This window comes from Camelina sativa, chromosome 10, assembly GCF_030686135.1.
Source record: "Camelina sativa cultivar CO46 ecotype springtype chromosome 10, ASM3068613v1".
NCBI lineage: Eukaryota > Viridiplantae > Streptophyta > Magnoliopsida > Brassicales > Brassicaceae > Camelina > Camelina sativa.
In genome coordinates this window covers 7,980,366-7,992,565 of record NC_141889.1, presented here as the reverse complement: position 1 = coordinate 7,992,565, position 12,200 = coordinate 7,980,366, and the positions used below count along the sequence as shown (strand labels likewise).

Genomic DNA, 12,200 nt, shown 5'->3' with positions numbered 1-12,200 from the left:
TAGGTACGCTTGTTAAATTTATTATATATATGCTTAAATTCAAATATTTTACCATAGCAATAACTAGGTGATAATATCTTTATTTCACTACTAATATGTTTTAAAGTATAGTTTTTTTATATATCAACTTATACACATTTTTCTTAAATTTAGTAGATTATAATTCTATCATACGTCTTGTTGATATTCAACATATTCAACTTTGTATGATAAAATAAGCATTAATTTGAAAATATTATAGATGTGTAAGTGTAATAGACACACACGCACACACACAAGATTACCAAATTATTTTTGTCATATGTCTGATTAAAAATGCCATGATAGGTGATATGTCGTGATATTTGTTAAGTGCGACAAATGCATTATTGTTAAATTCTTATAAATTACTAGTAAACAATTTTTCAAATATCTAAATTGCTTTCATTCGGTTAAGTGTCTATCTCTCCCCATCAATTATTTAGAACGTTCGCGCCCTGAGAATAATAATAGTATAATATATACCACAATCAACGTACATACGAACCAAAACCATTCACGAAGCATTCGATCGAACGAATCAAATTTTCTCGGGTATTGCATACGTTGTAGTTTGTACTAATTAAGTTCCTAACTAAAACTACAATTCAGTTACTTAATGCCTTAATGGTACACTCGGTCTATACATGGATCTAAACTATATCTACTTGCCACAACTACTGAAATGGCAAATAGCGATTTAGAATTCCGACGGGCCATAACATCCATAATACTATATTGGTAGTTTACCAACCGAGACCATCCTGAAAAGTGAAAACTGCTGTTCAACGATCGCAACACTCACTTACATACAATCGCAATTCATCACCAAAACCAAAGTTGTTAAAGCTCAACAATAGGTATATTTAGGCCCATCTTACTTAATGGGTGTATATTATGTAAGCTAAGATTATTTGGAACGTTTCTACATTAACGTCGTGATTAATTATTATCTTTTTGAACTACTAGGTTTTGAACCCACCCTATGCATGGTTTATTTGATATATTTTGATGAAAATTATATATGATTGATGACGATAATAAAATATTCTCTTATAAAAAAATTAAATTATTATTAAGGAAAAATATTAAATTTCATATACATAATTTTTAAAAATATAAAAATCAGTTGTATTATAAAATCAAATATGATAAAAAAAATTATGAATTTAACTCGACGTCGAGGCGAGGCGAATCAAACTGATGACCTCACATATTCTAAACCATTTCTTTGACCACCAAAAAAACGAAAGAATTTTATCATCATGAATTTAACTCGTTTTCATATTTAATTGATCGCTACCACCTATATTTTCATGTTTTTTTATTCAATGTTTTCTTATTCTTCATATTCTTTCTTTTCATTTTCAATGTCAATTTTTTTGGTAATTGTCATTGTTACTTTTACCGTCTGGTTCTTTGTTATACTATTTTTCTTCTTCTTCCTCGTCAACTTCTTCACGTTCTTCCAATGAAAAACATTTTTTAAGACTACCACACAACTTGTTAACCCATCAAACTCCAAGATTAAAATTATTTATTTTCTCATAAAAATAAAAAATAAGATAAAAAAATAAAAAGTTAATGAAAGAATATCAACTCATCTATAAAATCATACACAAAAATATATTTTACAGCTCATAAGAAATAAAAAGCACAAACGTAGATAAATAAGATAATTTTTGTATTACATGAATATTTATAAAGGTTTCGAAATATAAAATTTGAACCTTTTAAAAAGTTTCAATATTTATAATATTTTAAACTTTTAAAATTTAAAAATTATAATATTTAAAAACTTTTTAAAAGCTAAGAACTTTTAAAAGTTTCAATATTTATAATATTTAAACTTTTAAAAATTTTAAATATTATAATATATTTTTTGAAACTTTTTAAAGTTTTAATTTGATCCAATAAAAACCGGATCAAACCGAATAAAACTTTAAACTTGGACGTTTGATAAATCAAGCTTTCCTGCTCATTCGTTGTTGGAAGCATATTAATCTTATTGATACTGGTTCTGAACCATTGTCTAAAAATTTTCTAGCCGATGTGAGATATTGTACATAGTTTTTTTATTTCCATAAATTTAAAATTTTTCCTTTTTCTAAAAATTCTGGAAATTTAAATAATGTTAATGAATGACATGTTATATCCTGATATAGTTGTTTAAAATAATTCTTAATAAATAAAATTCTAGAAATTTTAAAAAAATGTTAATTAGTGAGGTGTCTAATCACTATTGGTAGTTTTAAAGCTTAGGTGGACGCCTTAAGAAGCTTATAGCTCTCTTTTTTTTTTCTTTTTAAAGTTCAAACCATTCACTAAGACAACCAAAAGATATATATATATATATATATATATATATATATATATATATATACCATAAATTTAGTAATACATATAGTTTGGTGATGAATTTACCATAACGAACATGTGACAAAAAAATTAGTTTTACAACTATAATTCAAGAATAAGTTCGTCAATCAAGGAACTGACGAAACCATTCTCCAGCTCTTCAACCACATACTCTCTCCCATCTTCATTGATACAACCCCATTTCATTTCTTTTACATAGATCTCTCTATTCTCTCTCACTTCCCAACTCGTAAACATATTATATTCTTCTTCTTGTCTCTTCGTCACCCATTCTTCAACTATATCCACCAACTTGTCCTCGTCTCTTGTCTCATTATTCCCTTTTTCTTTGAAAAAATCTAGCATCACATTGTCTAATACATGAGATGCCAGTAAATGGTTTTGTTCCTCGATAGTTCTAGACTTCAGTAGAGCAAACATACGGTTTGCTCGGATTTCGGATTGATCTTCTTCGGTTTTAATAATGTGATCAGAGTTGTAACCTTGTGTTCCCACGTATTGCTCTATGCATTTCTGTAAATCCACAGGCTGAAGTCGTACCAAACTCAGAAATCTTCTGCTTTTTCTCTCGTTTTTCGTCTTCTCATCTCTTTCTGTAAATGTCAATTTATAAAAGTTTAGTTCATCGGATCAGCTGGTAGGATTTATCAAAAAAAAAAAAAAATGCTTCCAAATAAACATATTGCAATCTTTATCTAAATTTCAAAACACATAAAATATTTTAATTGATATTTTGATCGAACTTGAATCAAAAATAGTAAACGTAAACAACACTGTCATATCTTATTACGGTTTCACACGTGTGTGTTTGAAAATTTCCTTTTTAAGAAAAAAAAAAGAAAAGAAAAGACGCTAAAAATGGTAAATATCTATAAGAGAAAGAAAAAAAACAAATATAGTATAACTTGTAAACGTAAATAAAACCTATATATTGTATAGACAGTACAAGTTTACAAAGTAATGTCCCTACATCGATTAGCGAATATTCAAAGAACGTAAGGATATAATCAGTGACTTTACCCTTGTGATGCGAAGGAGGAGAGATAGCATCATCTTCAAATGAGCATTCTAAGATCGATATTGGACTGAGTTGTTCTTTTTCTTTGTTCACGCATTCCTACAATTTACACTCATTAAATTAATACAATAGACAATATTAGTATATGGAAGAGAATTTCCTCGTATAAACGAGAGGTCAACTGTGTATTAAATCGTGTACGAGTTTAGATTACTAAATTTTAAAGTTGTACCAAGCTGGCAAAACAAAATCTAGGAAATCGACGAGTTAACCCACTTCATGACAACAACAACAACATTATACATTCTCTCCACATTTTCCCATATTTATATAATTATACTATCGGTACTAATTCCGAAACTTAAATTGTAGTATAATCAGTGTGAGAGATTAATAGATTACGAATATAAATGGACCAAAATTGACGTTGGGAATTGAGTGATATCATATCATCCGTAGAATCCGCTTTCGAAGCCACCAAGAAGAATCAGAGAGCTCTCGATTACATCGCTCACATTCCAAAATTTATAATAAGTCCCTCCTACCACACACACACGTGACTCACGTACGAACCGTCAACTTTCAATAAACCTAACCCAACATCATAATGTTAAGTTCAACTTAGTTCACTTAATTGTTAGCTCTTGCAATAAGTTGTGATACTAAATAGTTGGTGCATTGAGAAAAATGACGTGGCGGATGATCATTGGACAAGCAAAATAATAAAAATTGAAAGTTTGTTAACTAACTAACCTCTGTGTTGTCGTGGAGAGACGATCCGTCACTGACATGTGACCCTACACAATCCCCACTCATAATAACTACTACTTCGCCTGATGATGAGTGAGTCCCGACCTCCGAGTTCTCGCTACTAAAACTTAACGAGTCACCGACGGCGTCGTTTGACAATGTCGCCTCACCAGAAAACGAATCCGTACGGTTGATATTCTTGACTCTCTTGGAGAAAATCAGCGAATATTCTCCACCGTTGGATCTCCTTTTCACGATCATCCGTTTCTTGTTTGTTCTCTCCGTCGACTTTGAGCTCACGTCGCGAACGTTTGATCCTCCAGAAGCTTCTTGAGAAAAGCACTTTCTTGTTATCTCTCGTCCGAGTTGGAGACTTAACGGAGGAAGGGAACGGCAAGAGTTTAACGGCGGTGAGTAACGCCGTCGAAGCTTTATGAACGGCGTGACTAAACGCTAACCCGCAGGTAAGACGAGGACTGTGGTGAAAGGTTCTTGAACGTTTGACCTCAGCGTTGAGGATACGAGGGAATGATTTGAAGCCGTTGGATGAGCATGAACTGAGATCTTCGAGGAGGTAATCTCGTAATATCAATGGCTTTAACCGTCTTCTGCTCACCGGAAGGTGATGATCGGAGGAAGAACTGATCGATGCCATTGGAGAAGGAAGCAATCGAAGAGTATGTGAATCTGAGGATATGAGTGATGAGTGAGATTGATAGATAAAGAGTTAGGGAAATAAATAAGCTTCTTTGTGGATTTTGAATAGTTGACAGAGGTCAGATACTGTATTTAATTTTTGGGAGGATACAGTATTAAATATACAAAAAAAAATATATGTAACAGCTATAGGGGAAATTAAAGTTTTATACATTTACTAAGATTTAACCCGTGGTATACCACGGGAGGGAACAATTATTTAATTTTATTTATAATGATGTTTGATTTTAGCGATATTTAATTTAGTAATAAAATTATCTATTTTTAATTTTTAATATTTTTTTATATTTAAGAGGATGATACAATTATTCTTAAAGTATTATAATTTTATCAGGATAAAACATTAAAATTATTAATTATAACTGTTTGTATATATATATTACTTCAAAAATATATATATATATATATATATTGGATTTTCAGTTTAGGAAATTTATAAATGTTATAGAAAATCTGTTGTATATCATTTAAAATTTGAGAGATTCTAGCATCCATAAAAATAGTTTTAGATATTTAATGAGTTAAAACTTTAATGGATATAGTTTTTTTTAGAAAAATTGGAATGCATAGATGTTGTTAAGATTTTATAGCAATAAATGTAACAAATGTTAGTCAATTTAAGAAAGTTTAGTATTTAAGTTTCTTAAGGGGTTAATATTGTTAAAAAAATTTAAATAATTAAAACTTAAAGAACATAAAACAAAATGTACTTCAAAAATGTTAATATAGATGATTTTATCTATAGGGATAGATATGTTTGTACGTACGTAATTACGAAAATATATGCTAAAAAAACAAAGATGTGGTAGGGACGTGACTATAGAGGATCAGTTATTACGATTGTCATAAGATTACACACATATTATCGATTTGGTATGAGGTGTCCCGTATGGGGAAAATGTTTTTAGATGTTTAATAATCACAAAATTATTGAAGTACAGCTTAACAGTATTAACAATACAATTATATAAACGGTGTCTTTTTTTTTTTGTAGTTTTGTAGTCTCTTTTCTTTTTTAAACTCACAGTTATATAAATATACATATATAGTAGTATATGTGAAAAATCATCAATATAAATTTTCAAAAATGAAAACGACAGACAAGAAATCGAGTAAATCATGTTGGATTTAAATGTACATTGAATGCTACGTTTGAAAAGATAGATTTATTTTTAAAACAAACCATTTGGTCTCCACATATAAAACTATGTATAAATGTCAATGTTATGTACTTCACTCCATATAACTAATGGGAACATAATCTTCTACTAGTAATAAACTGCAACAAGTGAAATTTTTAAAATTTACGAAATAAGAATATCGCTTTTCACAAATTTATAAGTAAAGTTAGTTTTTTGTTTATGGCCTTATGGGTGGGTTATGATACTTATTATGGGTTTAAGAGGGGAATAAAGACCTCAAGTTGACCTCGTAAATAAAAGACAGTGGACGAGATTCTTGCGGCTTCCATGCAGATTTTGCCCAATCATCATTAACGCCACCACCACGTGTGCACGTCTTTCAGATTTAACTGTACTTTTAAAAGAAACAAATTGCTGTTTTAGTCGAATAATGTAATTTTATTATTATACTTTAGACTTATAGTCTATAGATCTCTCCTAACAGCTTCGACACTGCAACGATGCAACCGACTCTTCCTTATATACTTTATAACATTTGTTTTCATATCTTTAACGCATAGTTTATTCGGACGAAGGTTAAAGCTAGAGCTCGAATTTGAGAAACCATGACTTAATCACCTCATTAGAGTTCGAATTTGAGATCGTATGATGAAGTAATTTTGTAATATAGTCCGGTATTTCAGATAACTAATTTCGTGCTAGGTCTATATATTAAAAAACCGTATATGGTAAAATAACAAAAATTAGAGGATTCAAGTAAAATTTTAATATTAACAAACTATACATATTTCGGTTATAAGTTCATATGTATTACAGGAAATAAGTTTTTTTTTTTCTTTTTTTTTTCCTACACAGATCATAGGTGCATTTTGCACTTTCGCATAAAGAACAGATATGAGTTTTATTGTTTGGTTTCTCATAAACTATTTTTGTATAAAATAATACAGAGATTCACTGATTCAGTATGAGTTTTTTTTTTTCTTTCCAAATTTTTAAAGGTGGAATTTTGGAGCTAAGTTAATTGATGACAAAAAAAAAATGTAAATTGGTGGAAGATAGATATATGTTGGGCTTTATTACTGGGCTTTTGTATTCGCATCCCTTGGCATCAGAACGTTATTTTCTCTTTTGTATTAAGAGTCATGAAATAAAGAAAAAACTCATAAAAGTCATGAGTCATGACAATACACTTCGTACAAACGATTCCAACAGAACTTGATCTTAATAAGAGTATAAGACTAAAGAAAGTAAGAGCATCATTAGCAGAGTACGGATTCACAGTTGCTCCAAAAACAAAAAAGAAAATTTAATATATAACTAATGAAAAATTGACATATGTATAAAAGGTATGAGAAATGTTGGAGAAACGTTGCTATACAGAGCAACTTAAAGCAGCTGTTACTTCCTTTCTCTCTCCCTTATGTATTTTTTTATTAATTTTTAATAAGAAAATTTGAGGAAGCAACGATGAGTAACGATGGTGTTACAGTCCTATCAAAATGATAACTCTCTTTTTTCTGTTTGGTTTAAATCTTAAATATGTTGGATACAATCCAAATTTAACAAAATATATTTCAAAAGCAAATGATACCCATTAGAGAGGAATGTTTCAATGTTTGTAAACTTAAGACTTAGAAGAAGTAACTACTAAAGCATGAGCGTGTAAACAATTTTTATAAGATAATACGATGATTAATGTCATAGATCCCACGACAACTTCTTAATATATTTAGACATTAAGTGTATATCGGATAATGGTTTATCTCATAAACCAAAGTCACCAAAAGCGACAGGACACAAGGTTTGTTTAGTTAAAAGCTACATGCATAAAGAATGCATAAATTAGACGATTAGGATTCCTCCTATTACTTAAGATCTCTTTATGGTGTTGATTCATTCCATGCCAAGGATATTATAGATTTTTGAACATTTTTGACTCTATGACATCTTTTGTCTCACAAGATATTCTTGTTTAAGATCATATGAAGGTATTGTTTCTAGATTAATGTATATGGATAAACAACCATTAAATATTTGTGTTATACTGATTACAGGAAAAATACAATCAAACATTGACAGGGTGATGAGAATTAGGAACACAATTTAATTGTTAACGAAAACAATCTATCTAACTGTACTCTATTAGATTCCTAGATAACCTTAACCTTATATTTTCTTTTTAAGATTACCTTAACCCAAGTTTAAGTATTTTGCACAGAAAAGGAAGAGAAAAATAAATATTCACATGATTTTGAATAATATTTGATATCATCAAAATACAGTACATTCTTAAATTCTTGGAATTTATGTTATCAATAAAACATAATTTGATCTAATTTGTGATTCGTTATTAACTTTATAGGTTTAATAGTACTGGACAAAAAAAAATTACTCTAAAAGAAAACTCAGTTCTTGATATAAATAATAATAATAATTAATTCTCTTTTGTTGGTATACGGGTCATTTATAGATTTACAAAGCGAAACTCTCCTATAAAACTGATTGTATCTTTTTGATCAGAAAATCCTAATCATTCAGAAAATCCAAATCTAAAATCTCTAAAAATATCATATACAATGTGTAATTTTGTAATATCATTTATATTTATTTTTTTTAATTATTGTTTGTATTTCATATACTCTCTATTTCTATTTACAGTTGTGAATTCTTTATTATAATATAATAAACGATCGACATAGCTCGTGATAAGATAATGTTATTATTATATCCCATCATCCCTCAACTTAAGCTATATATTAATGGTCCACATTCTATAGAGGTGAAGCATGTGACCTCGTATTATATTTATGCAGAAACAATAAATTCTTATTCCAAATATATATAAACACTTCATAAAAAATATTCAATTGAAACTAATTATGAAAGTAAGCCTTTCTCTTTTTGCCAAACTATAATTTTCCCCTCGACTATATGAATAGGGTGGTCCAATAATTATTTTGCAATTTATAATTTGTATTAAATAGGTATATTCCATATAATTTCTCACTTTATTGCAATTTGCAAGCATCAACATCTTCCGAATTTTTAATATAAATAAAGGGTCTAGAAATTTTAAATCTTAGTTTCGAAACAACTTGATATCAATCTCTCTACAGGTGCTTAATTTATTATTTGAATTTACAAAAATAGAATGGGACAAAGTTGTATCATATTAATATATTATACAGAATAATAAGGAGATTTCTTATACATTATTGGTCAAAGACTCGAACAAAATGGAATTTTTATTTAATAATATCACATATTTTATATCAAATTGTGTCCAACCAATTCAATTCGTGGTGATCTTACCGATCCAAGAAGCCAACTAATCGCCATTTTGGTATATGTATCAGTATGATCTGTGTCCATGTGTTCCCTATTAGCCTACTACTACTTTGAGCCCAGTTAATCAATTAATTGAGGTTCTGTAAAAATTACGTAAGTTTTACAAAACAATTTCTTGTTTTTTTTTTTTTTGTGGCACCTAGAAGAATCCTTTTAATAGTAAAATTCAATACTATTAAAAGTGAGGAAGATAACGACACGAGTCAATTTGTTACACTGGTTTTTTTATTTAAAAATAGAAACCCCAAAAAACGTCTCATTTCTATATCAGCTTAGTTGTTAACTTGTAATGTATCACTAACAATATATAAATTTATATACAAAATTTCCAAAAAAAATTTACAAGGGAAATTTCCCCTGGAAATCCAAAACGTAAATTTGCATGTTATTCCAAATAGACATCTGAAAAAATCGTATTTTCTTGGAAACTTTTTTAGTTTTTGTAATTCCAATTTCCACAAATGATAAAAATAAAATAGTGTCTTCTCGGTAGTAGTAGGAGGATGAAGACGGAGTCATAAGAAGAAATGACATAATGGCTAGTCAAAAACCGCCAAAATTGTTATGTTGTAATTAAGACTTAATATCTTTAGTCAAAATAACATCTCTCATTCCCAATAAAGCATAATTAGTCACTTAAATTCAAACTTATAACACACCTTTCACACATCAACAATACCTTCTTCTTCTTCATCATCATCATCATCCTCTCTCTCTTTCTCTGTCCTCTCTCTCTCTCAAACCTGTAATCATGGCAGCTCCTTCGATCATCAAGAACCATACAGATCACCGACAAGATCCGAATCCAAACCCGAATCATCTCTCCTCTTTGATTCAAGAAGCCAAATCAATCGCCAAAATATCTCTCCCAATGATCTTAACAGGTTTACTTCTCTACTCTCGTTCAATGATCTCAATGCTCTTCCTCGGCCGTCTCAACGATCTCTCTGCTCTCTCGGGCGGCTCGCTCGCACTCGGCTTTGCCAACATCACGGGCTACTCTCTACTCTCCGGTCTTTCTATTGGCATGGAACCCATCTGTGTTCAAGCCTTTGGCGCCAAAAGATTCAAACTTTTAGGCCTTGCTTTGCAAAGAACCACACTTTTGCTTCTCCTCTGTTCTCTTCCCATCTCTCTCCTCTGGCTCAACATCAAAAAGATCCTTTTGTTCTTCGGACAAGACGAAGAAATCTCGAACCAAGCTGAGATCTTTATCCTCTTCTCTCTCCCTGATCTGATTCTCCAATCTTTTTTACACCCTATCCGTATCTACCTCCGATCTCAATCGATCACTCTTCCTCTTACTTACTCTGCTTTCTTCGCCGTATTGCTCCACATTCCAATCAACTACCTTCTCGTTTCTTCCCTTAGTCTCGGACTTAAAGGAGTCGCTTTGGGAGCAATCTGGACTAATGTCAATCTCCTAGGGTTTCTGATCATCTATATTGTGGTTTCTGGTGTTTACGACAAGACTTGGGGAGGGTTTTCGATGGATTGTTTTAAAGGATGGAGATCTCTAATGAATTTAGCAATCCCTAGCTGTGTCTCGATTTGTCTAGAATGGTGGTGGTACGAAATCATGATTCTTCTATGTGGACTGTTACTTAACCCGCAAGCAACTGTGGCATCTATGGGAATCTTGATCCAAACCACAGCTTTGATCTACATTTTCCCTTCTTCTCTTAGTGTTAGCGTTTCGACACGTGTTGGGAACGAACTAGGTGCGAACCAGCCTGATAAAGCGAGAATAGCCGCGAGAACAGGACTAGGTTTAAGCCTAGGTTTAGGTTTATTCGCCATGTTTTTCGCTTTCATGGTGAGGAATTGCTGGGCTAGATTGTTCACGGATGAGGAAGAGATTGTGAAGTTGACTTCTATGGTTTTACCGATCATCGGGCTTTGCGAGCTAGGGAACTGCCCTCAGACCACAGTTTGTGGAGTGTTGAGAGGAAGTGCGAGACCTAAGTTAGGAGCAAACATAAACTTGTGTTGTTTCTACTTTGTGGGAATGCCAGTGGCTATATGGTTAAGTTTCTTTAGTGGGTTTGACTTCAAGGGACTGTGGCTCGGTCTGTTTGCAGCGCAAGGATCATGCCTGGTTTCTATGTTGTTGGTAATGGCTAGGACTGATTGGGAAGTCGAAGTTCAAAGAGCAAAAGAGCTCATGACTAGATCATGTGATGGTGAAGACGATGGGAACACGACCCCGTTTTTGTTGGATTCTTTGGATATAGAAGAAAGTGGGAATTATAGGCATTTGAATGTGTTTTAAAAACCTTGTCTCTCTCCATATTTTGATTTATTGGCATCTAACGAGATTCGTTTCATTGTACACTAAACTCTTCTAATTGATTATTTTAGGATGAAACATTTGATTTGTGAGATATATTTGATTTCAAGTAATGAATGTTACAAAGGTTGTTTGATTTGATTGTAAAAAGCTTTAATAATTAATAGTATTAAGTATCCTGTCCATTTTTTTTTAAAAAAGAAAAAGAAATCATGAGAGTGAATTTGTTGTCATGAGAATGACTTTTAAAATTGAATGTAAAACATAAAACTATCCTTTTCAAGTGGTTTGAGTTGTTATATAAAGTATATGAATCTGGTTAAGCAATTAAAGGACAAGATAGAAGTTGGTTTCGTTGCCGGGAAATTCTTATGCAAGAGAATAATAATATACATGCATGTTTTAAGTGGTCCTCCTATGTACGCGTGTGACGTTTACGTGATAAAGCGCGTGTGTAAGTAAGGAGGTTGTGTAACTTTTTTTGACGGCGACGGCGAGAAAAGCTATGGTCGTCGTTTGCGACAGCCGACGCCGTGGA

The 12,200-nt window shown here is 31.2% G+C and overlaps 2 pseudogenes across 2 annotated transcripts; one reads left to right on the top strand and one right to left on the bottom strand.

Annotated features, from left to right (window-relative positions):
- Positions 1-2,455: 2,455 nt before the first annotated feature.
- LOC104718002 (uncharacterized) lies at positions 2,456-4,919 on the bottom strand (annotated as a pseudogene). The gene is made up of 4 exons (XR_015568190.1): positions 4,169-4,919; positions 3,818-3,912; positions 3,418-3,514; positions 2,456-2,990 (listed from the first exon to the last, which is right to left on the bottom strand). The product of XR_015568190.1 is annotated as an uncharacterized LOC104718002 (transcript).
- A 5,108-nt stretch (positions 4,920-10,027) lies between these two features.
- LOC104718001 (protein DETOXIFICATION 49 pseudogene) lies at positions 10,028-11,800 on the top strand (annotated as a pseudogene). The gene has a single exon (XR_015568181.1). The product of XR_015568181.1 is annotated as a protein DETOXIFICATION 49 pseudogene (transcript).
- The last annotated feature ends 400 nt before the right edge of the window (positions 11,801-12,200 follow it).